The 24199-nt window shown below is 33.7% G+C and overlaps 1 long non-coding RNA gene across 1 annotated transcript; it reads left to right on the top strand.

Moving 5' to 3' along the window:
* The first annotated feature begins 10524 nt into the window (after nucleotides 1–10524).
* Nucleotides 10525–23060, top strand: LOC107926885 (uncharacterized). Its single transcript, XR_001692325.2, has 6 exons — nucleotides 10525–10801; nucleotides 15804–15870; nucleotides 16194–16249; nucleotides 17013–17147; nucleotides 22672–22812; nucleotides 22900–23060. It is a non-coding gene; the product is annotated as an uncharacterized lncRNA (long non-coding RNA).
* Nucleotides 23061–24199: the final 1139 nt, after the last annotated feature.

Genomic DNA, 24199 nt, shown 5'->3' with positions numbered 1-24199 from the left:
CAGGCGAAATACGATCAGGCGGGGCTAACTCAAACCCCTCTGGTAAAATAAGAACAGCACCCACATTTAAAGCCCCTTTCTTACCATTAGCAAGAACTTGTTTCAGTTGCATATCATAAGGAATTCTAACAACCGCTTCAAATACAGTATCAGGAAGTACAGCTTGTGGAACCTCAATATCCACGGGTTTATTCGCTAAATGGAAATTGGCACATACAATACGCTATATGGGCTTGTAATCTGATTTTAAAGGTAGCATGTGTTCCACAATATTGGTGTCCAACCCCTGGATATCTTGGTATGACCATGAAAACACATCCGAGAACTCAATGAGTAGATCCTTTAACAATTGAATTTGCTCTGACATGAGAGCGGTTCCAATCCTAATTTCCTTTCTTACCTCATCATCACCCAGATTGATCAAATATGTTTCCTCCAAGTGGGATTCTATAAGTTTCTTTTCTTGTTCAACTAGCCTCAAAATCTTATCTGGTATAACTTCCTCCTCTTTCGTCCCATGATCATTATAGTGAACATAATTATGAGAATTTGATTCAAAGATGTCATTTGGATCATTTATCAAATCGTGAGGTATATCCTTGAAATAATTATGAGTATGTATATTGGTATATGAATGAAAACAATTGAATGAATAAAAGTGACTAGGGACGTTATCCAAATTTGATTTCATTAAAGATAAAACAATTTTACATGGGTTTTTGAAAGAAATTAAATTAACTAAATGATATTAAACTTTGTTATTAAAACTCTAAAGAATGATTAAATCTCAGAGGACTCAATGATAGCAGGTAATGGTATGAGCTGCCAGTTGTCCAAGGCGGAAGGGTCGTAGCGAACCCAGCCTTTTTACATTAGTACCCTATCGCCAATCATGTTTAGATCCACTTTATCTCTATTAATAATTAACTTGACCAGGGTCCTTTCCTAGTGCTCGAATCCCACTAAGTTAAAGGCCTCAGATAGTGGAGGACAAATCAAAGGAGGTTCCACTACCTTCTTTCCAGCCATATGGGCCAACCTCTTTGCTCTCCTTTCTTTACACATCCTCTTGACATCCTCCCTTGTGGGCTTATATCCCAACCCTCTTGTATCCTTCTGAGTAGGAACAAAAATGGGTTTTGAGATACCTTGTAGGTACTTTCCCAAACCCAAGTGGATTTGCCAACCCTTTTCTACTATCTGGGAAAATAACATGTTCACTATTCGTGACACATGAGACTTAAGGGTTCGTATTCCCTCTGCCATGTAAGACACAGTGGCCACCTTAAAAGTTTGGAACCTCACACGATGCACAGATTCTGATCAACTAAAAATTTTAATCTTTGGTGCAAGGACGATTGTATCACCCCAGCAAATGAATCCAGAGGTCTCTCAATAGTATACTGTAAGAAAGTGTTATGTTCATCATCTGGAAGTGAATAAGGAAATTAAAGACTCCTACCAACAAGGGAATCTCTATTTCGCCAATCACACTTCTTTTGGTGCCATTAAAAGATCGAACCATTAAAGGGCTCGATACCATGTACAAGGTGTGCACGGATAGCTTAGATAATGTTGATAAAGGTAGGATGTTGATCGATGACCCATTGTCGATTAGGACCCTAGCTATAAAATAGGCTTTACACTTTATTGAGATGTGTAGTGCCTTGGTACTTCTTCTTCCATCTGGGGGTATTTCATCATCATGACAGATATGTAATTTGGGGCCAAAATGATCTCTTCTAAGTGACTGCCATTATCTACTGACATGTTGTGAGCAACATAAACTTGTTTTAGAACTCGTACAAGAGCCTCCTTGTGTGGCTCTAAGTTTAAAAGTAGTAATAGCAGATAAATTCTTGTTGGTGTTTTGTTCAACTACTCGACCATGCTATACTTGTTGTGCTTTATTAGATGCAAGAATTCATTAAGTTCATCATTCTTGACTTATCCCTTTTGGTCATTCGTCATTTCCTTATTAGCTTCTTGATTGTCAATTTCTAGTTGATTTTCTGAAATCACTTTCTTACTGCAAGGTTCTTTCCCCATTGTGTTTGTCTTGTAACAATGCCTGCTTCGAGTTATGCCACTAAGTCCTGAGATGTTGGAGGCATCTTCAACCACATTGTAATCATTTCTCTAAGGAACTTGTTGGTCATCTCCATACTTAAAAGGGTCGAGAACCTTGATGACCAACACATCATGCTGTATGACTTTTAAGGTAAACTCTTTTTCAATAGGGATTTTCTTTACATATATAATGGTGACAGGTTTTGCATCTAATGTGTTTATCTCATTGGTCTTAACACCCTCCTGTATCTCTAGTTGGGAAAAATCCAAGAGACACTGTATAGATTCCCTAAACTTCAGACAAACTTGGATAGAGTGTCCTCGAGCTCTTTGGTAGAATTTTTAGATTTTATCCATATCAATTCCCATTACAGACCTGGATGGCTTGGCATGAATTAGAAATGACTTCCTTAATTTGTCGAAGAGTCGTTTAAGCGGGGTTGTGATATCTTCCACTCTTCTCCTTTGAAGGCTCTTTTCTTCAGTTATAGCATTAACTATTCGATTGTGGTTTGGTAACGGATTTGTGTTAACATACAGTGTATTCTCTCACTAAAAATTTATCTTTCTTGCCCTTATGAGATCTTGCACCTTATATTTCAATGCTAAGCAATTCTCGATGATATGACATGGATTGCTAGAGTGATACTCATATCAAGTATTGGCATCATACCACTTTGGAAATGGCAGTTGCATTGGTTCCTTGTGTGTATGTACAAGGAGGTTTTTTTCCACTAGAACAAAAAAATTTTCTGTGTAGGAGATGAGAATTGGATCAAACACATGCCTCTTCCGTGGCAGCCTTATTGGAACTTGGGTCTGTGGGGACCAGGTTGGCATAGTTAACATAGGGGGATTTGTAACAGGTACAGGTGGACGATACATAAATGGTGAAGTATTGGTTGCATTTACAACTAAGTATTAGGGGCATGGAGGTATGGGGCTCGGGTATGGAAAGTAAGAGTATGGGTATTTGCCCGGTGCGATTGTTTACATTTCTGATTCCTGTTTCTTCCTTATGACACCTCTTTTAGTGCTCAATAGGTCATCTATTTTACCCAACATCAATGTATTTTCCATCATTTCTCCAGATAATACCATATCCGTGAAGGTCTTAGAGGTATTTCCTACCATCCTGTCATAGTATACGCATTTTACTGTACCAATGAATAGAACAGTGGTCTCCTTTTCCGTGAGCAGGGGCTATACTTGCGATGACAAGTCTCTCCACCATTGCGCGTAATCCTTAAAACTCTCATTGGACTTCTTTCCATATGCTGTAGAGTTAGGTGGTCTGGGGCCATGTCTACAATATGTTTGTAGTAAGCAATAAATGCCCGTGCGAGCTCTCCTTATGTTTGAATTCAGCTCCTGTCCAACTTTCCATACCAGCGAGCCATAGATCTAGTCAGACTGTCTTGAAATATGTGCATTAGCAGTTTCTCATCTTTGGAGTAAAGAACCATTTTCCTACAGTACATGGCGATGTGAGTAATGGGGCAACTGCTACTGTTGATTTTTTCAATGTCAGGAACTCTTAATTTTGGTGGGATGACCACATCGGGTACCAAACACATGCCTTCTACTTCTACAGATCCGAAGGTGTCTAATCCTTCGATGGCTTTCAAACATTCCTCAATTAGGCTGAATTTATGAGCTTCTTCATCCATAATTGATTTTCCCTTGTCCACTTCTCTCGTCTCTTCGCTTGCAGGCAACTCGTTTACTTTTGGGATTTGAATGGCCACACTTAGCACTTAAAGTGGTAAATCTTCGTAATATACCCCTGTATCACTGTAAAAAGGGATTGGATTGTCCAAAGTGTCGCTTCCTTTTTCTATCTTGGCCTTCCTTTTGACCATTGTAGTCATCATTTCCATCATCCTTTCCATCTGTTTCTCCAGTTTGGCCATGCGTACTAATTATTCTTCCGTCATATTTTTGGCTTTAAGCCGTGTATCCCCTGCATCTTAAATGTTGAGAAGCAGAATGCTTAGAATTGGTCACACGGGCAGAGACATGGGTGTGTGTCTCAACCATGTAAAACACATGACCCAACACACGGGTATGTGTTTTGGCCATGTTAATCCTGTGCCTATTTTTGAAAATTAAATCGTCCATACAGCCTAGCACACAGGCGTGTGGCTGGCTGTGTGACCCAAGTCAGTAGCTACCCTAATTTGTACACGGGCTGGGATACGGCCGTGTGCATCATATTGGATGCCCACACGACCTAAGACACGGGTATGTCACTTGGCCGGCTTGACCACACGGGTGTGTGTCCCCTGTACCTAAGAAAAATTTTAAAATTTTGCGAAATCCTCTGAGTTTCTGATTTAGTCCTGACTTGTTTCTAATGTATAAATTGGGCATCGAGGGTCCAATTAAGGGACAATACGATTGAATATGACTGGTTTCGGATATGAATATTAAATGACATGAAATTTTCTATAATTGATCTGTACACTCCGGTAATGCTCCGTGACTTTGTTCCGGCGGGGTTAGGGGTTTACATTTATTGATATCAGAGCTACGGTTTAGCTGATTCTCGGACTAACGTAGCAAGTATGAATTTAGATATACATGTATTATATATAATTTGTGATAGTGTGATATCTCCTGACCATTTTAAATGTGTTTTTCATATAGTGTGATTCCGTGACCTCTTCCTCGTTCTCTTCCAACTTCTATGTTGGCCATAGCTTCACCGCTGGAGAGCCTAACAGCTCTCCGGCTTCCGGTGGTGGTGCCGCCGCATACGGTGGCCGAAATTTTATTTTATTTTGCAAAATCAAAGTTTTCTTTAGAAAAAAACATTAATTTTCTTAAAAATCAAAACTTTATTTTGAAATAGTTAAGAAAAAACAAAACTTTGTTTTAAAATTTTAAACTTTGCTTTAAAATGACTTAAAAAAATAGATTTTTACTTTTTAAAATTTAAACTTTCTCTTTAAAAAAAACAGTATTTTTTACTTTGAAATAGTTGAAAGAAAAATCAAAACTTTGTTTTAAAAATTTAATCTTTTCTTTAAAATAAAAAAATAGATTTTTATTTGTTAAAATCTAAACTTTCTATTTTTTAAAAGAATAAAAAATATTCCCAAAATCAAGCCTTTTATTTTTTTAAAGAAACCTTTATTTTAGAAAGGGGAGGAAAAAAAAGGGAATTTTGGGGCCTTCTAAGGGAAGAGGACCGACGGTCCGGTGATGTCCCCTTCATCGGAACCCAAAATTTGATCCCTCATGACATGCTTATGGAAAAAAAAGTAGAAGAAAAGAAAAAAAAATAGAATGCTTGTAGTTATTATTTTCTTTTACCTTTTTTTAAGAACAAAAATAATGAAAAAATGATGAATTGTTTTTTTTAATCTTATTTGTAAAAAATGATAAGAATAATATTGTTTTTGAATGTATATTGTTTTTTATTTATTTCATTTCATGTTTATATATTATTTTTTTAATCTTACTTATTTGTAAAAATGGTAATAATAATATTTACTAATAATAATAGTAGTGATGGTAATAATAATAATTTGGGCCTGTGGAAAGAAGAAAAAAAAAAGAAAAGAAAAATAAAGGTCTCAAATTCAAAATCAGATGGACTTCGAGCCGCCCAAGAGAGAACAAAAATTTAAATGGGTCCCCAATCGGGTTTGTACAAAATGGGTGTCTATAGTACCATTGATAAGCTTTTGTTATTTTGATGTTAAGAGGTGAAATTGAGGTGTTAGTTGTTGATTTTGATTAGTTTATAAATTGAATTTTTGATAGTGTTAGTAAATGGAGTTAAATGATAAAATATTTAAAATTTCATGGAAATAGTATAATTAGTGAATAATGGTGGACTTTTCTAGTTTATAACAACATTCGTTTAACTTGGGATATTTAATAATTTTATTAAAATTGTAATTTTTAGCTTAAGGACTAAATTGCGATAAATGTAAAAGTTTAGAAAAAAATGTGTAATTAATGTAAATGTAAGTGTCATATGCAATAAATTGAGTGTGAAATGTTTGTGAATTTAATTGATTGTCTTTAAATTATTATATAGATCAAGAACCGAACCAAAAAGATAATAACCGAGGAGAGGAGAAAATTGTGAAGTAGTCCCTGTGTTTAAATCGAAAGTGAATTGTAGGTAAGTTCATAGTATTTCAATATGTAAATGTAAGTTTCTTGTGATTATTTATTGTTTTCTATTTAATGGTAAATAAACATGTAAAAAATCAATAGTTATATATATTTTGGAATGCGAATTAAGTACATATGGAAATGTATAAATGATGGTAGTATTTATGGTGAATTTACATTATGGGCATAATTATAATAGAATTACAATATGAGTACGAAAATGATGAAGTGCCTCTGAATAGATGAAAAAGTAATGAAATCATGTTTACTACATGGTTGAACATAGAAGTCGCATAGGATACGATTGGCATACCAATAGGGTTAGTATGCGCGCTTGTACAGGATTTGCACTTCAGTGCCTTTGATTGCACACTTGTGCCTCTATTTGCACTTTGGTGCCTCTGTTATGCATCTATGATGCCTCTAGTATGGTGTAGTTACCCGAGTATCTGAGTCGAGTTACTTAGTTCATCGAGCTAAATGTTAATGAAACGTATAGTTGACTTGTGGATTTAAATGTGATGCATATTCAATAAATTTGAAAGTGTTAAATGTTTAATGAAATATTTTTTTATATATGAGCACATTTATATATATGATATGTTAACTAGGGAATTGATAGGTTAATTGTGATGTGAATTATCATGTTTACATTGATATGTGATCACAAACTAATGAAATTGGTGGATGTGTATTTGGATATCAGGAACTGTATGTTATCTTTTAATATTTTTTATATCAATTAAGGTAAGTTTAGTTTGATGATTTAAACTATGAACTTACAAAGCTCCATTAACTTACTTGTTTCTTTATGTTCTTTTGTAGTTGTCAAAGTTGCGAACTGACTGGACGGATCGGAAGAAAGCTCACACTATCCAGCTATTTTTATAGCTTTTATATTTCATTTTGGGATGTGTCATGTATATATATAGGTTTTTTTTTGTGAATATGTAATTGTTATTTTATATAGGTTATGCTAGTTAAAATTGTTATTTTGAATGTATGTATTTGATGTATGGGTTGTAAGCCTTAAGACTATGTTTTAGGTCTACATATAATGATACTTGATGAAAGTGTTCATGTTTGTGTCATTTTGGTTGAAGCTTGATTATGAATAGGTGGTTAATGTCATGTGTTCTTTTTGTCTTGGTTATTTGAATTATGAATCTTTGATTTTGGTGCCTTTGAATGGCATATTGGTTAGGCATTGTATGTATGAAATTTTAGCATGTAATTGATGATTTGCATAACACCCCTTGCCCATATCTTTCGCCAGATTAGGGTCACGGAGTATTATCGATCAACTGGAAACCTTTAAACATCATAACATTTAATAAATTTAAATATATCATAAATCATTCAAACACATACATTTTGTCCCTAAATCGAGCCTTCGAGGCCCTAAAAATAGCTTTGAAGAAATTCGAGACTAATTTGAAACAAAATAGAGAGTTTAGGAGAAAATAGCAAAATTTGAAAACAGGGGTCACATGGCCATATGGAATCACCCCAGGCCGTGTAACTTTCGAATAAGGGACACACAACCATGCCCTAACCCATGTAACTCACTGAGTAGGGTCACATGGCTATGTGCCAGGCCGTGTAACTCACTGAATTGCATACAAAAGAACTCTTAGATGGCACACAGCACAGCCGTGTCACCAGGCCGTGTGCCTCACACGATTAAGTCACACGACCATGTTTCAAGCCGTGTGAACCCAAATTTCGCCTAAAACCAAGCCGTTTCAAAACCATTTCATGCATAACCATTCAAACCATTTACATTCACATTAAATGATTCAAACCACCATCCATGCATACATAAAGATACCAATTCAAGACCCTAATTCACCTAACCAATATGCCTTTCAAAGAAACCACAATTATAACAAAACAACATTTACCAAAACATGTTAACGTCACCTAATTCCATGCATAAACACCTTAATCTATTATGTGCCTAAAACACTTCATAAATGACCATTTCCAAACCAACATTTTATACCAAAATGCCATATACATCAATTATCAAAAAGTGACCAAAAGGACTTACTTAAACAAGTATTATAAATCCATCAACCATACATAAACATCAAGGCACAAACATACCAAATTACCATTTACATATTCATCAAAGCACCATTATAAACTACCCTATACATGCCATTATAAACCTTGACCAAAATGCTCAAAAACTACAGAATCGAATACGGGATAGTGTGATCGGTCTCCGATGAGCTTCCAACCAAATTGAGCTCCCATAAAATAAAAAAAAGAAACTATGTAAGCAACGAGTGCAAAGTAAGCTCCTAGAAACTTAAATTAAATTTACCATGTCATTTTAATAATTCAAAGGTTAAACTTAAATCACCACCAATGCCATAAGCTTAGTAAAAGCCTATACAACATCACCACATCACAAGTTAGTGTACTTGCCCATGATACAAATGAAATCAACCATAAAATATGTAAATTCCATACGTAAATGCATCATTTAGCTCATAATTCCTTTTCATAAGTCATGAATCAATCCATTTACATACACTACAACAAAATAGGTTTTTAGCGGCGTTTCAAGAAAAAACGCCGCACAATTTACGCTAAACGCCGTCATTTTAGCTGAGCTTCAGTGGCATTAGAGGCGTTTGTACAAAAACGCCGTTATAGATCAATATTAGTGGCGTTTTCTAAAAAGCGCCGCAAAAATTTTTGCAAAATGCCATCGTCTTATATTGAGCTTTTTAGTGGTGCTTTTATAAGAAACGCCACTATATGCACACCTTTAGTAGCGCTTTTTAGAAACCTCCGCTAATACTGATCTATAACAGCGTTTTCAAAAACGCCACAAAAAATTTAGTGAAATGGCGTTGTCTTATGTAGAGCTTTTAGTGGCGCTTTTATGAAAAACGCCACTAATACTGATATTTAGCGGCGTTTTTTTACAAACACCGCAAAAAATTTTGTGAAACGATGTCGTCTTGTGTAGAGCTTTTAGTGGCGCTTTTATAGAAAACGCCGCAAATTCTGATCTATAGCGGCGTTTTCTTTAAAAACGCCGCAAAAAATCTTTTCATCTTTTTTTTGCACTTTAAGTGGTTTATTTATATTAAAATACGATTTATTTTTAATTGAATATTTAAATTCTTCAAAAAAATAATGACATGTAGGAAAAATTTGAAAGTAAAAACATAGAAAAATATTTGTTAAAAATGATAAAATACTATTATTTAAAATAATTTTAAAGATTTTTGTTATATGACTGATTGTTTTTTAATTTATATGTTAAATATTTTCTTATATAATTGTAAAAGAGATTGTATTAATTTCAAAATATTGAATTAATTATCATTGTAGTTTAGGGTATATGGTTAAGGGTTTAAGATTTATGAGTTATTATTTTAAGGTTTAGGGATTATGGTTTAAAGGTTAGGGGTTAGGGGTTTAGAGTTTATGTTTTATGATTCAGGGTTTATGGATTAGGGATTAAGGATTATGGGTTTAGGGTTTAGATTAATTAGTATTTTTTAATTTATATATTAAATAATTTCTTATATAATTGTAAAAGAGATAGTGTTAATTTTAAAATATTGAATTAATTATGTTTATAGTTTAGGGTTTACGGTTTACAAATTAGGGTATATGGTTAAGGGTTTTAGGGCTTATGAGTTACTACTTTAAGTGTTTGTGAATTATGGTTTAAGGGCTGGGGTTTAAGGTTTAATGGTTAAGGGTTACGGGTTAGGGGCTTAGGGTTTAGGGTTTATGTATAAGGTTTATGGTTTAGGGTATAAGATTAGGGGTTTAGGGTTTAAGGTTTATGAATTATAGTTTAAGGGCTAGGGTTTAAGGTTTAGGGATTAATGGTTATGTGTTCAGGGTTTAGGGTTTATGTATAGGGTTTAGGATTTTAAGGTTTAAGAATTAAAGAAGTAGGGTTTAGATAAATTAGTATTTTTTAATTTATATATTAATTAATTTTTGATATAATTGTAAAAGAGATAATATTAATTTTAATATCTTAAAATATTAGAGTAGTGGTGTTTTTGAAAAAAATAAAATTATTTAGATTAAATTTTTAGATTAAATTTTTTAAGAGATAATAGATAAACTTTATATATTTAAATATTAGATTTAAAAAAATATTGATAACAAATAAAAATTAAATAAAAAAAATGAATATAAAATGGAGGTTAGTGGCGTTTTTGAAAAAAATGCCACAAAAAGCATTTATCTTTAACTAAAACGCTGTCGTTTTAATTGGAGCTGGAAGGGGATTAGTGGCGCTACCTTATAAACGCCGCAATAGATGGGATTTAGCAGCGCTTTTCCAAAGCGCCACAAACGTTTAAATTTTTGTTACTGAAACGACGTCGTTTTCTTTTCTAACATTTTATCCTCCCCTCATATCCGACACTTAGCCATTTCCACCATTTCCACCCTTTAATAGATTTTCCCCAATTCACTACATTTCCCTTGATCCCTAAATTTTCCCCAAAATCCCTAAGCATCCGAAGCTCCTGAGGCTACCCGACCACCTACTCGTCGCCGTCCGCCGTCCTCACTGCTGCGTCATCGTCGCTCTCCACTGCCGCAACTATAGGTAAATGAAGGTTCAGTTTTCTTGATATGTCATTAATTACTTTTCTTGTTATATCATCCAACCCCATTGTTGAGGGCATAAATATTGCTTAGGAGACTGCTGCATGTGCTTATATGTGTGTGAGTAACCTGCTAAATAACAATAAAGCTTGGACTAAAACAACAATTAGACTGATAAAACAAAACAAAACGTTGGTTAATTTAATGGATGAGCATGTGCTTTGGCAGCTGAAAACAAGAGAAAGAGTAAAATTAGTAAGAAAGTAGTAGCCTCCAAAAAGATTAGGGGCTTAATGCTGCAATTGACTTGATTTAGTAATGGTCAGTGGATCCATGTAGGGTAAACAAATTCAACATTTTCTGCTGCTACTTTTTTCCCTTTAGTTTCCCAGTTTTTGAATAAAAGGAAAGGCAAGTAAAGTCCAAAAAAATAAAGGAGTCCTCCATGTGTTTGTTGTATCTCCTCTAAGAGCCTTATTTTGATCAGTAAAGCAATGTTTTCTCATTTTACATACTAACATGAGATCTTAGTAACAGTAATAGTTGTTGAATGAGTCTACCTACAAAGTCTGCTTCCTTGTTTCTTTCAAAGCAATTATCAAACATTGGATACTACAGCTACTCTACAACCGCGTCTTTAAAAGTATGTTCAAACCCCACTAAATGGGGACTAGGAACTCTCTAATTTTGTGACAAATGTCTCTTTATATGACTTCATGTGTGCATGATTATATATAAAACATTGGTGCACCATTCTATTATCTTCCATATGGTTTGCGTTAATTAAATATTTTATTATTATTTTCATTCTGTAACTAATTTTACGCCAACTATTTAACTTTTTGTTACTTATTATAACTTAATTGTTATTCACCTCTCTTAATTAAATAGTTTATTATTTATGTTCTTGATCCCTATTAATTTTCAAATGTTACAGCTTAATATGATTAATCCCTTAAATCTAAATTGATTATTTAAGGTAGCCTTCGGTGCGATCGAAAATGGTCACATTCTTGGAAATTTAATTAGTTGAAAAGTGGTTTCAACATTTAATATGTCAAATTTTATTTACTTTTCTTGGAATTTAATTTTTCCTTGTAAGTTATTTTCTTATAAATATGAAAATGTGATTCCCATGATAAAAGGTGGGAAAGTTACTCTCCCATATAGATTGAAAAGTTACTACTTGATTTTCTCTTACTTCAATGGATTTTTTGCAAATGTTATATATGTTGAATATTGGCAATATCCCACATTAGGAAAAGATAGAAAGGGAGGGGGTTTGGTTTGTTATATATAGAACCCCTCCCCCTTTGGTTGTATCATCCCAAAATCTTCTCCTTTGTAATATTTCTAGAGGAAATATTAATTTGGTAGTGTCCGAGGACGTAAGCTAAATTGGCCGAACCTCGTTAAAACTCTGGTATTTTATTTCTTATTTGTTTGCTTTTATTTAATAGCTTTATGTTGGTTATATTTATTTAGTTATTATTGCTATAAATATCTAAGTGAGTTCTGTCTAGTTGTTGGGTTTTAAGCGGGACCATTGTGACCCCTCCAATTTAACTGGGAATTTTCTTAGTATAATTGTTGGCATAATAATTATCTAAATATTTCTGATAATATTGTTATTAATATTATCGTCGCTTCCGCAACAATTGGTATCCGAGCCAAGGTTTTGTAGTATGCTCTGTGTTTGCAGCTTAGTCTGATCTTACACATCAGAAACATTTCCTAAAGCTTGTGGGTATTCTGCATTTGGTGGCTATTAAGTAGAAGCTATGGCAAAAATGACAGAAGAAAAACCATCCATATCAACAACTTCCACTTCGTACATTTTGCCGAGGATTGGAACTGCAAATACGAGATTTGTAGTGGAAATTTTTGATGGAACAGGTCATTTCGGCATGTGGCAAAGTGAGCTTCTAGATGCCCTATTTCAACAGGGTCTAGATATTGCCATTGAGGAAGAAAAACCAGAAGGGGTTGATGATAAAGAATGGAAGACCATCAACCGATTGGCATGTGGTACAATTCGATCATGTCTTTCCAGAGAGCAGAAGTATATATTCAGTAAAGAGACTTCTGCAAGTAAATTGTGGAAAGCATTGGAGGAGAAATTTCTGAAGAAGAACAGTCAAAATAAGTTACATATGAAGAAAAGACTGTTTCGTTTCAGTTATGTTCCTGGTACCACGATGAACGAGCACATTACCAATTTTAATCAGCTGGTGGCTGATTTGTTGAATTTGGATGTGACTTTTGAAGACGAAGACTTGGCGTTAATGTTGTTGGGATCGCTTCCAGAGGAGTTTGAGTACCTTGAAACTACTTTACTTCATGGAAAGTCGGAAGTAACTTTCAATGAAGTAACTGCTGCATTGTATAGCTATGAACTACGCCGAAAGGATAAGTTGAAAGGTTCAAGTGAAGCAGCAGTGGAAGCATTGGTAACAAGAGATCGTCAGAAAAGTCAGTCTAAGGGGAAGAGAAGAAAGTCCAAAGGTCGAGTTGTTGCCAAAGATGAATGTTCCTTTCGCAAAGAAAAAGGACATTGGAAGAAAGATTGTCCAAAATTGAAGAAAAAAGGGAAGACTCCGCAAGATGCAAATGTTGCAGAATGCAATAGTGAAGCAGAGTCAGACTTTTCTCTTAGTATGACATCTTCAACATTACATGCAGATGAGTGGATCATGGATTCTGGTTGTTCCTATCATATGTGTCCCATTTGGGAATGGTTCTTTGAATTTCAAAAACTAGATGAAGGGGTTGTTTACATGGGTAATGATAACACGTGTAAAATAGCCGGGATAGGTTCAATTAAACTGAGGAGTCATGATGGATCTACTAGAATTTTGCGGGATGTACGATATGTCCCAAAGTTGAAGAAGAATCTCATCTCTTTGGGGTCGTTAGAATCTAAAGGCCTAGTTGTGACAATACGAGATGGAGTTCTTAAAGCAACTTCAGGAGCATTGATGATGTTGAAAGGCATAAGAAAGAACAATCTGTATTACTACCAAGGTAGTACAGTGGTCGGGACAACAGCAGCAGCAATTTCGAGTACCAAGAAGGACGCTGAGGCAACACAGCTGTGGCATATGCGTTTGGGCCATGCTGGTGAAAAATCCTTGCAAACTCTAGCCAAGCAAGGATTATTGAAAGGTACAAAGACTTGCAAACTTGAATTTTGCGAGCATTGTGTTCTGGGAAAACAACGAAGGGTGAAATTTGGCACTGGGATTCACAATACTAAAGGTATTCTGGATTATGTGCATTTTGATGTATGGGGACTGTCCAAGACTCCATCACTTGGAGGAAGACGTTATTTTGTCACCTTTATTGATGATTTTTCCAGACGAGTTTGGGTGTTTCCTATGAAGAACAAAGATGAGGTGCTTGAAGTTTTCCTTAAGTGGAAAACTAAAATTGAAAATCAGACAGGAAGGAAGATTAAGGTTCTCCGATCAGACAATGGTGGAGAATATAAAAGCGATCCATTCCTGAAGATATGCCAAGATTGTGGCATAGTAAGGCACTTCACCGTAGGTGGAACACCGCAACAGAATGGGGTGGCAGAGCGTATGAATCGAACGCTTGTGGAGAAAGTTCGATGTATGTTATCTAATGCTGGATTAGATAGAAAGTTTTGGGCTGAGGCTGTGATGTACGCTCAACATCTCATCAATCATTTGCCATCATCTGCTATAAATGGCAAGACTCCTTTGGAGAAATGGTATGGAAAACCTGCTACTGATTATGACACCTTGCGCATTTTTGGTTCTATTGCATATTATCATGTGAAAGAATCAAAGTTAGATCCAAGAGCAAAGAAGGCTCTATTCATGGGCTTCAATGCTGGTGTTAAGGGATATCGTTTGTGGTGTCTAGAGGCAAAGAAGACGATAATCAGTAGGGATGTTACCTTTCATGAATCTGCCATGTTGAATAAGGTAAATCCAGAAGGAGTGAGTAGTACTTCGCAGCAGGTGGAGTGTACTCCGCAGCAGGTGGAGTTTGAGCAGAGTGTGGTAATTCCAGCAGAAGGTACCACTAGTGATTCTTCATTGGCAGATGCAGAGTCAGATGAGGAAGAGGTTTCTACCCAAGAACCTCAACAGCAATCAGAGCCAATTGCAGTCAGAAGGCAGAGACGAGAAATTCAGAAACCAGCTCGTTTCACTGACATGGTAGCTTATGCACTTCCAGTTGTTGATAATATTCCATCCACTTACACCGAAGCCATTCAGAGTTTAGAGAATAATAGATGGTTAGGTGCAATGGAAGAGGAAATGCAATCTCTAGAGAAAAACAAGACGTGGAAGCTGGCACAACTACCAAAAGGGAAGAAGGCGATTGGTTGCAAATTTGAAGACACTATTGAAGTTAGTGTTATGAGAAGATGTTCGAAGATGTGGAATATCGCCAAGGTGGAGATTTGTTGAATATTGGCAATATCCCACATTAGGAAAAGATAGAAAGGGAGGGGGTTTGGTTTGTTATATATAGAACCCCTCCCCCTTTGGTTGTATCATCCCAAAATCTTCTCCTTTGTAATATTTCTAGAGGAAATATTAATTTGGTAGTGTCCGAGGACGTAAGCTAAATTGGCCGAACCTCGTTAAAACTCTGGTATTTTATTTCTTATTTGTTTGCTTTTATTTAATAGCTTTATGTTGGTTATATTTATTTAGTTATTATTGCTATAAATATCTAAGTGAGTTCTGTCTAGTTGTTGGGTTTTAAGCGGGACCATTGTGACCCCTCCAATTTAACTGGGAATTTTCTTAGTATAATTGTTGGCATAATAATTATCTAAATATTTCTGATAATATTGTTATTAATATTATCGTCGCTTCCGCAACAATATATACATAATTTTTTTATTCTGAAACAAGTTTTATATAGACATGATTTTATATGCATCTATTCTGAGCACGTACTTTTCCTGCATTTGCACAATAATCATGTATATCTTTTCTCAATGTTGATGATGACTACAGTTAGGAATCGGCGAAGAAAAGGTTTCGCAATGCGCTGTTCAAAAATATGGCAATCTCATAGGCTTCAGTGAGTTACAAGAGCTTCTTTACTCTGCTCTCTTTTTTTTTTTTTGCATATTGTGAAGTGCTATTTGATATGATATTCATGTCTGACATATATCCGGCTATGGATATAGTCATATAGAGATAGTCTCTTTAAAGATACCTAAAATACATAAAGAAGCTTTAAGAAAATCTGGATATACCCGTATCGAACATATATATTTTTAACATTTTAGAATATTTTTAATCATATTAGACAAATTTCTTGAATTATGTTTGAAGTTTTAATGTACATGTTTGTGGAATTAAAATTTACGTTTTCTAGTGGTCCTGTTTTTTGATCTGCAGTAGAGCGATTTTCACTCGGAGTAAGAAATCCCACAGCTTTCCTCGCTGGGTCTCTGGTTAGTAAATACTTCTATATCTCTCTATATGATACTGTTGACTATGTTCTCGAACTTGAGTGTGAGTATACTTGTGCAGACATAAATTTTTAGAGTGTAGATGCAATGATTTAAGTTTCGATACTAATACATTTATATATGATTGAAGACGACGAAATTTTTTTATGGTGATGATGATTTATGATAAATATTAAATTGTAAAAAAAAATAGAATATTGATTATAATATATTGCATTAAGATCATCAAGTGCTGGCCTTGAACCTAGATCAGCTCTACATTTCTGCAAACGACTTAGATTTTACTCAAAACTGAATAGAAGCTGGCTTGTCGGTCCATAGTCAACTTGCGTATGTACTACCTTTTATTACTTTTAAGTCTTAAATATTGATTTAGCCTAAATAAATAAAAGGTAAACTGCATTCAAAGTCATAAAATTATTAGTAAATTTTTGTTTTGGTCATTGAACTATTCAAAATTGCCATTGGTTTGTTCAATTTTGCGTTTCTATTGGTTTTCCTTTGTGCTGTTTATAGAGAAGATTGTTGGTTTCGATGCTACTTATGTTGTGATTTCTAGTTTCTAAAGTAATTACTTTGTCACTTGTGGGTTTCAACTTATCAATTTTGTGAATTTTCTACAAATACCACGTATGGTAGACAAGTATTTTTTCTTATTTTCCTTCTTTATGATGTTTCTCTTCATAGAATGTAATCTTCTTTGTTCCTTCTCTTTTGGATTGAACCTGTTTCCTTGGTGTTGTAGGTGATTCAAGGGCAGGCATAGAAAACCCATTGGAGTGGCTCTTTTCTAGCAGTTTGGCATCAAATTATCAGGACCTTCATTTGCTGCTCTTTTCATACACTAAAGCAATATACAGAAAGCCTAGATAGCCAAAAGGTTAGTTATGATATTGAACTTATTTTTTATTATTTAAAAAATTAATAACACAAGTAACTGCGATTAGTATAGATTGTCTTTGTCTTAGGTTAAATTATGATTATAGTCTTTTTACTATGTTTAAGTTTAAGATTCGGTTTGTATGTTTCAATTTGATATAATCTAATTTGTTTACTTTTAAAATAATTTTTTGGTTAGAAATTTTATTTTAAGAAGACTTGTATTATTAATTTAATTAGAAAAAGTATTAATGTTAAATTAAGATATAAAAATTATAATCAGGGAAAATAAATGGACACGTCTCATCTATTGACTTTATCAAGATTTGATTTGGTAAGAAGAAAATTCAAATTGGATTAGATGATTGTTGAGTTAAGTATGTGGTAAATCCATGTTTTTGAGGAAAGATTTAACTTTATCTCTTGAATTGAGTTTTTTTTAAAATTATTATTAAAAAGATTTAATGTTTGATGTAAAAATTGAGCTTATGTTGTAATTAGAAATGACTCTAATCCAACAGTTAGACTTTTATTCCCATTTTTATATAAAAATTGAATTTTTGTTGTACAATTTAAACAATATAAAAGACAATTCATGATTGAACCAAAAAAAATGACTAAAAGTATCGTTGAGTTTCTATATTTGCTTAAGGGTGAAAAAACCCTTAATTTTTTACAAAAAAATTTAACTAAGCTCCTTCTTTTTTATTCATTTGGGTACTTAAACTTTTAAAATGTATCAAAAAGGTTCTCAATTTTTTTTAAAAAAAAACAATTAAACCCCTACTTTTTTTTCACTCAATTAAGTACTTAAACTTTCAAAATGCATCAAAAAGGCCCTCAAACTTTTTCAAAAAAAATTAAGCCCTACTTTTATTAAAAATTATAAAAAATTTAAAATTAACAAAAGCTATAAATATTATTAAATTTTAATAAAAATTCAAATACTAAAACGTAAAAAGAATAAGTTATAATTATTATTAAATTTTAATAAAATTTTATTATTTTAATAAAAAATAAGTTCAATATCATAACTATTTTAATAAATAATAAAAAAATTATATAATCTCTACATTTATTTATAACCTTTCTTTAATTCTTAAAACGTAAAAAGAATATGTTTAAATGCACTTAAACTTGTGTTCTCGAAATTGCTACAACAACAATAATACCAATTAAATAAAAGTTAAATTTGATTTCTTTAGAAATTTGAAAATTTAATATTAAATTAATATTGTGATATCAATGCCTAAAATAATCAATTCATGTGATTTTGATATTAATAAAAATGGACTATCTCACCACACGGATCCAACAACAAGGCTCTAAGTTGGAGAACAAAATTTATTCATGTGATTTTTTTTAAATTTATTTAATTAAAATAATTTTTTTAAAAGGAAATAATATTTATCTTAATGTTAAATATATATCATATAATAACTTACAAAACTTACATAATACATAAATATATATCATATAATAACTTACATAAATATATATCATATAATAACTTACATAACTTATATACCTTACAAAATACATAAATATATATCTTAAATATATATCATATCATAACTTACACAACTTACATAATACATAAATATATATCATATCATAACTTACATACCTTACATAAATGTATATCATAACATAACTTACATAACTTACAAAGCTTACTTAACTACGAAATTTATTGTCAACTTTAGATTTCAAGAACTACGAAATGGATAGGAGTTGGATGAAATTGTCAAGGGTAAGCAATGCCTATCGAAATGGAGTACAAAATTTTCTAAATTTTGCATTTCAAAATGCAAGCCAAGAGAATATGATTCTTTGCCCGTGTAAGAAGTGTGGCAACATCAATTGGCATTTTCGTGAAGTTGTCTACGAGCATCTAATTGTTGATGGCTTTATTCGGGGGTATAAAAAATGAATTTTCCATGGAGAGTGTACATCTAGTGGAACTTCTTTAACGATTAATCCAACTTATCTTGATACTGATTACCACCAGTATGTTAGACAAGATGACATGGAAGGTATGTTGCGAGATGCATTTAATATGCACAGTCATGGTGAGCAATCGTTTCCACCTAACTTTATTGCATCCGACGATTGTAATATTGGTGGAAATGTTTTTTGCAAAACGGGAACAAGTGCACCTAATGAGGAGTCAAATGAAGAAGCGGCGAAGTTCTACAATTTACTTAACGAAATGAACAAAGAACTTTACGAGGGATCAAAATATTTGAAATTGTCCTTTTGTATTCGTCTATTTCACTTAAAATGTTTGGCAGGGTGGATCGGAAACTCTTTTACAATGCTGCTAGAGTTTCTGAGAGAGATGTTTCCGTTTGCAAAAATCCCCCAGTCTTGTCAAGATATGAAGAGACTAATAAAAGATTTGGGCTTTGGGTACGACAAAATTCATAGTTGCCCAAATGACTGCATGTTGTATTGGGTGATCAGAAGAACCAACAGTCTTGTCATGTTTGCGGTAAGTCTCGTTGGATGAATAAGAATACAGAAGATGTGAATGGGGATGAAGGTGGGGCACATTTAAGAAAGAAGCCAGTTAAGGTTATGCGATATTTTCCCCTAATACCCAGACTTCAAAGGCTTTTCATGTCGTCAAAGACGGCCGATTCTATGAGGTGGCATAATGATCAACGAACCGATGATGGATTATTAAGGCATCCTGCTGATTCTTTAGCTTGGAAATAATTTGACAGTAAATTTCCAAGCTTTGCAAGCGATCCTCGGAATGTGAGGCTTGGGCTAGCACCTGATGGCTTTAATCCTTTTAAAATCATGAGTACTTCGTACAGTACTTGGCCTGTAGTGCTTGTTCCTTACAATTTACCTCCATGGATTTGCATGAAGCAATCTTCATTTATTTTATCAATGATTATCCTTGGAGAGAAAGGTCCCGGAAATGATATTGACATCTATTTGCAGCCACTTATTGAAGAGTTAAAACAGTTATGGTCGGGTGTTGAGATATATGATGTATTAAGAAAGGAGAACTTTAATTTAGGTGCAGCTTTATTGTGGACAATTAATGATTTTTCGGCTTATGCTAATTTATCGGGTTGGAGTACTAAAGGACGTTATGCTTGTCCTTGTTGTGCTGCGCAAATTTGTTCGAAGTGGTTGTATAATAGGAAGAAGTTCTCTTACATAGGCCATCGTTGGTGGTTAGATGGAAATCATAAATTTAGATTTCAGATGACTCTATTTGACGGTACTGAAGAGTACAGAGGAGCTTCTGAGCAGACCGTTGGATCTGAAATCTTGTTTATGTTAAAAGATATCAACTTTAGTTACGAGAAGATGAATCAACCACCTATCACGCAAACAAAGAGAAGATCGATGGATGAATTTGATTATGAATCTGACGAAAAGGATGATCCTAATGAGGTGGACTTATGAAAAAAAAGAAGTATTTTTTTGAGTTGCCTTATTTGGAGCACAACATTTTACGCCACAATCTTGATGTCATGCATATTGAGAAGAATGTCCGCGAGAACATAATTGGGATAATTTTAAATGTCGATGGAAAATCAAAAGACAATCTTCAGAGTCAACTTGATTTAGTTGACATGAAAATTCGGCGTAATCTTCATCCTCAAGTACTTTCGAATGGCAAATATCGGTTGCCGCCTTCTATTTTTTCAATGTCAAAGAAAGAGAAAGAGGTGTTTTGCATGGTGTTGAAGGATATAAAGGTCCCAGATGTGTATGCGTCAAATATATCTCGATGTGTGAGTCTTAAAGATCGAAGATTATATTCATTAAAATCACATGATTACCACATCTTGATGCAAGATTTACTTCTAGTTGCTTTACGGTGCTGCATGTTAAAAAATGCGACGTCCTGTATAATTGAACTATCCAATATAATGAAAGCTATTTGTGGAAAATTTTTGGATGTTGAAGAACTTAAGAAAGTACAGGATCGAGCTGCTTTGACTTTATGCAATTTGGAGAAGATCTTTCCACCTTCCTTCTTTACTATTATGGTGCACTTGGTAATCCATCTCCCTCACGAAGCAATACTTGGTGGACCGGTTTTTTATCGATGGATGTATCCTATAGAAATGTGCTAATTTATTTGTCAAGTATTTATTCATTCTCCTTTATACATTTAGTTACAACTTTTGATAAATATTGTATTTCGCGTTTAGGTTCCTAAGCAAATTGAAATCTTATTGTCGCAATAAGCGTTATCCAGAAGGATCAATTGCTGAAGGCTACTTGGTAGAGGAGTGCATGACCTTCTGTTCTAGATATTTAGAAGATGTTGAAACACGATTGAATAGACCAACTAGAAATGCTGGGCTCAATGATCAGAACTTGGCTGAAAGTTATTTATTCCAAAGTTATGGAGAACCAATCGGCAAAGTTGAAATTGCGGAATTAGATGATATATCGTGGATACAAGCACATCGATATGTACTTTTTCACCACGATTTAGTTGAACCGTTACGCAAGTAAGTTCTAAAATTTCCTCACATATTCGTCGTTTTGATTTGGTTATCTTCTAACAAATTAAACTTATTTTTAACATAGTGAGTACAAACAAATTTTGAGATCTCGTGCACGCTCTCGAAGATTACAACATCGAGAGATTAATAAGTTATTCACAGAATCTTTTCATGAATGGTTAAGCCAAATGGTATGTAACTAAAGTTAATAAGTTACATATAATCGCGAAATTTAGTTAATCAAATAAGAAAGTTTTTACATAATACATTTATAATTATTCAATTTACTTTCGATTCAATAGGTTTGGAGTGGGAAGGATGTCAATGACAAAGTTAAATGGCTTTCCCAAGGTCCGAACAGAGTAATAAAAAGATATAGTGCCTTCCTCATCAATGGATACAAATTTCATACAAAATATCACGAGAGAATGAGGAGAACTCAAAATTGTGGAGTTTTTATTAATTTTTCAATTACAAGTTATGCTAGTGCTAGGGACAGTAATCCGGTTGAGGGTAATGTGGAGTATTACGGACTTCTTACCGATATTATTGAGTTGGATTACTATGGTAGATGGAAAGTTGTCATATGTATTTGACAGTGGTGAATTTCTCTCGCTTGATTCACACTGGACAACAATTGATGGACGAGCCATATGTATTTTCCTCTCAAGTGAAACTAGTTTTTTATTCGAAAGATCCAACTGATGAGGTTTGTATGTTGTACTTCGGAACACCCCTAGAGACTTGTTTGACATGGGTAATGGAAGTAGAGATGACATCGTCGAAAGATCAGAAACATTACCTTTTCCAGAACAAAACTTAGATGAAAATATCCCTAGTACTAGTACAAAACATCAATGGGTTCGACATGATGTGGATGAAGATATTTACTAATAATGATGTAGTAAGATTTACGATTTTTTAATTATATGTAATATTATAATTTTAATCTTGGTCATGTTATATAATTTAACTATTTTATATGTACTATTATTGTTGTAATTTGTTACTAAAAATTTAACTAATTTATGTGTATTGCAGGAAAAATGCATAGAAGAAGATTACGAGATTTAAGTATTGTCCAGAATCCTCCGAATTCGGAAGAAGCAAATAGTGAATAGCAGGCAGTTGTTGGATCTTCGAATGTGCTGGAGACACTTGACGAGCCTGAAGAATTTCAAAGTAATGTTAAGTTCATTTTACATGTGTTGACTTTTATTACTGATTTATTTGTCAATTTTAATATAATAATAGTATATCATTTTTTAGTTGAAAGTGGTGGGACGCGCAGAGTTTGAGGACGTACACTGCTTAGAGATTTATACGACTTAAATCTTGTCGAGTGTGTCAAAGTAAGTAGAAATACTTATGGTCAGCCTGTTGGATCTGAAGCTCGACTTTTAGCAGGCTATTTGGGCATTTTAGCACGAAATGCCAATATGTTGCCCATCAACTACGAATCATTGCATCACATGCCTGATAGCAACAAATATCAGGCTCTCGCTAATATTAAGGTAACAAAATGTGAATGTAATTTATAATACTTTGGTTTAAGTTTCATTTATATTTACATTCTAAACTTGTGTTTTTTTAGGAGAGATTTGCTTTAGAGGTCTCCGATGATTATACAAGAAGGCATTCGGTAAAAAATAGAGAGACAATAAAAGCACTTTAAAAAAACAATAGTAGCACTTTAAAAAACAATATTTTAGGAAAGACATAAGCCTCGAGGAAAAATTGAGAAATGTCCCGCCGGGAATGGTGAGGTACCAATGTGAAGATGCAGTTAGATTCTGGAATTCAAAGAAATGAGTGGTATTGCGTATTTCCAAACTCTTATATATAGTGTTTACTATATACGTAATAATAATTTCATTATGCAGGACCATGAGCGAGTTGGAACAAGCAGCAGGCAAAAACAAAAATTCACGTACACGGCAGGGTCGAGAAGTTTTGCTTCTGTAGCTGAAGCCGAGGTGTTATGAATTTATTAATTATTTCAAATATTAATAACTTTCTACTATTAAATAATATTTTTACTACTATATTGTAGGAAGTCAAATCTAGACAAAAAGTTGGACGCCTTTAGCTTTTTGAGATTACGCATAGGAAGAAAGATGGATCTCCTATGACATCCGAAGCTGGAGAAATTATGGTATATTTACTTAATAATATTTGATTTATTCTAAATATTTATAATGTTTAATTATAATTGTTTAATTCAATTCATCATTAGTAGTTTTAAATAATGTTAAGTTATGTTGCATTCCTTTTTATTATATATTTCGTTTCTAACTGTTTAATTGATTTTTTAGTAGAAACTAAAGGAGAAGAAGGCGGAATATGAAGCGATTGCTTCGACTGATAGTTCTGTTAATCTTGAGAACATTGATTGTAGAATTATCACTGAAGTTTTGGGTCCTGAAAGGTATGGTCGGGTTCAATTTCAAGGATCTGGTGTTACCCCGACCCAATATTTTGGATCTGGCTCTCAATAATACATGCCTTCTGGAAGTCAAGCTCAAGCTGAAGTTCAGAGGTTAAGAGACCAGATAGCTCAGATGCAAGC

This window comes from Gossypium hirsutum, chromosome A08, assembly GCF_007990345.1.
Source record: "Gossypium hirsutum isolate 1008001.06 chromosome A08, Gossypium_hirsutum_v2.1, whole genome shotgun sequence".
Classification (NCBI taxonomy): Eukaryota; Viridiplantae; Streptophyta; class Magnoliopsida; order Malvales; family Malvaceae; genus Gossypium; species Gossypium hirsutum.
This window is presented reverse-complemented; position numbering and strand designations above follow the sequence as displayed.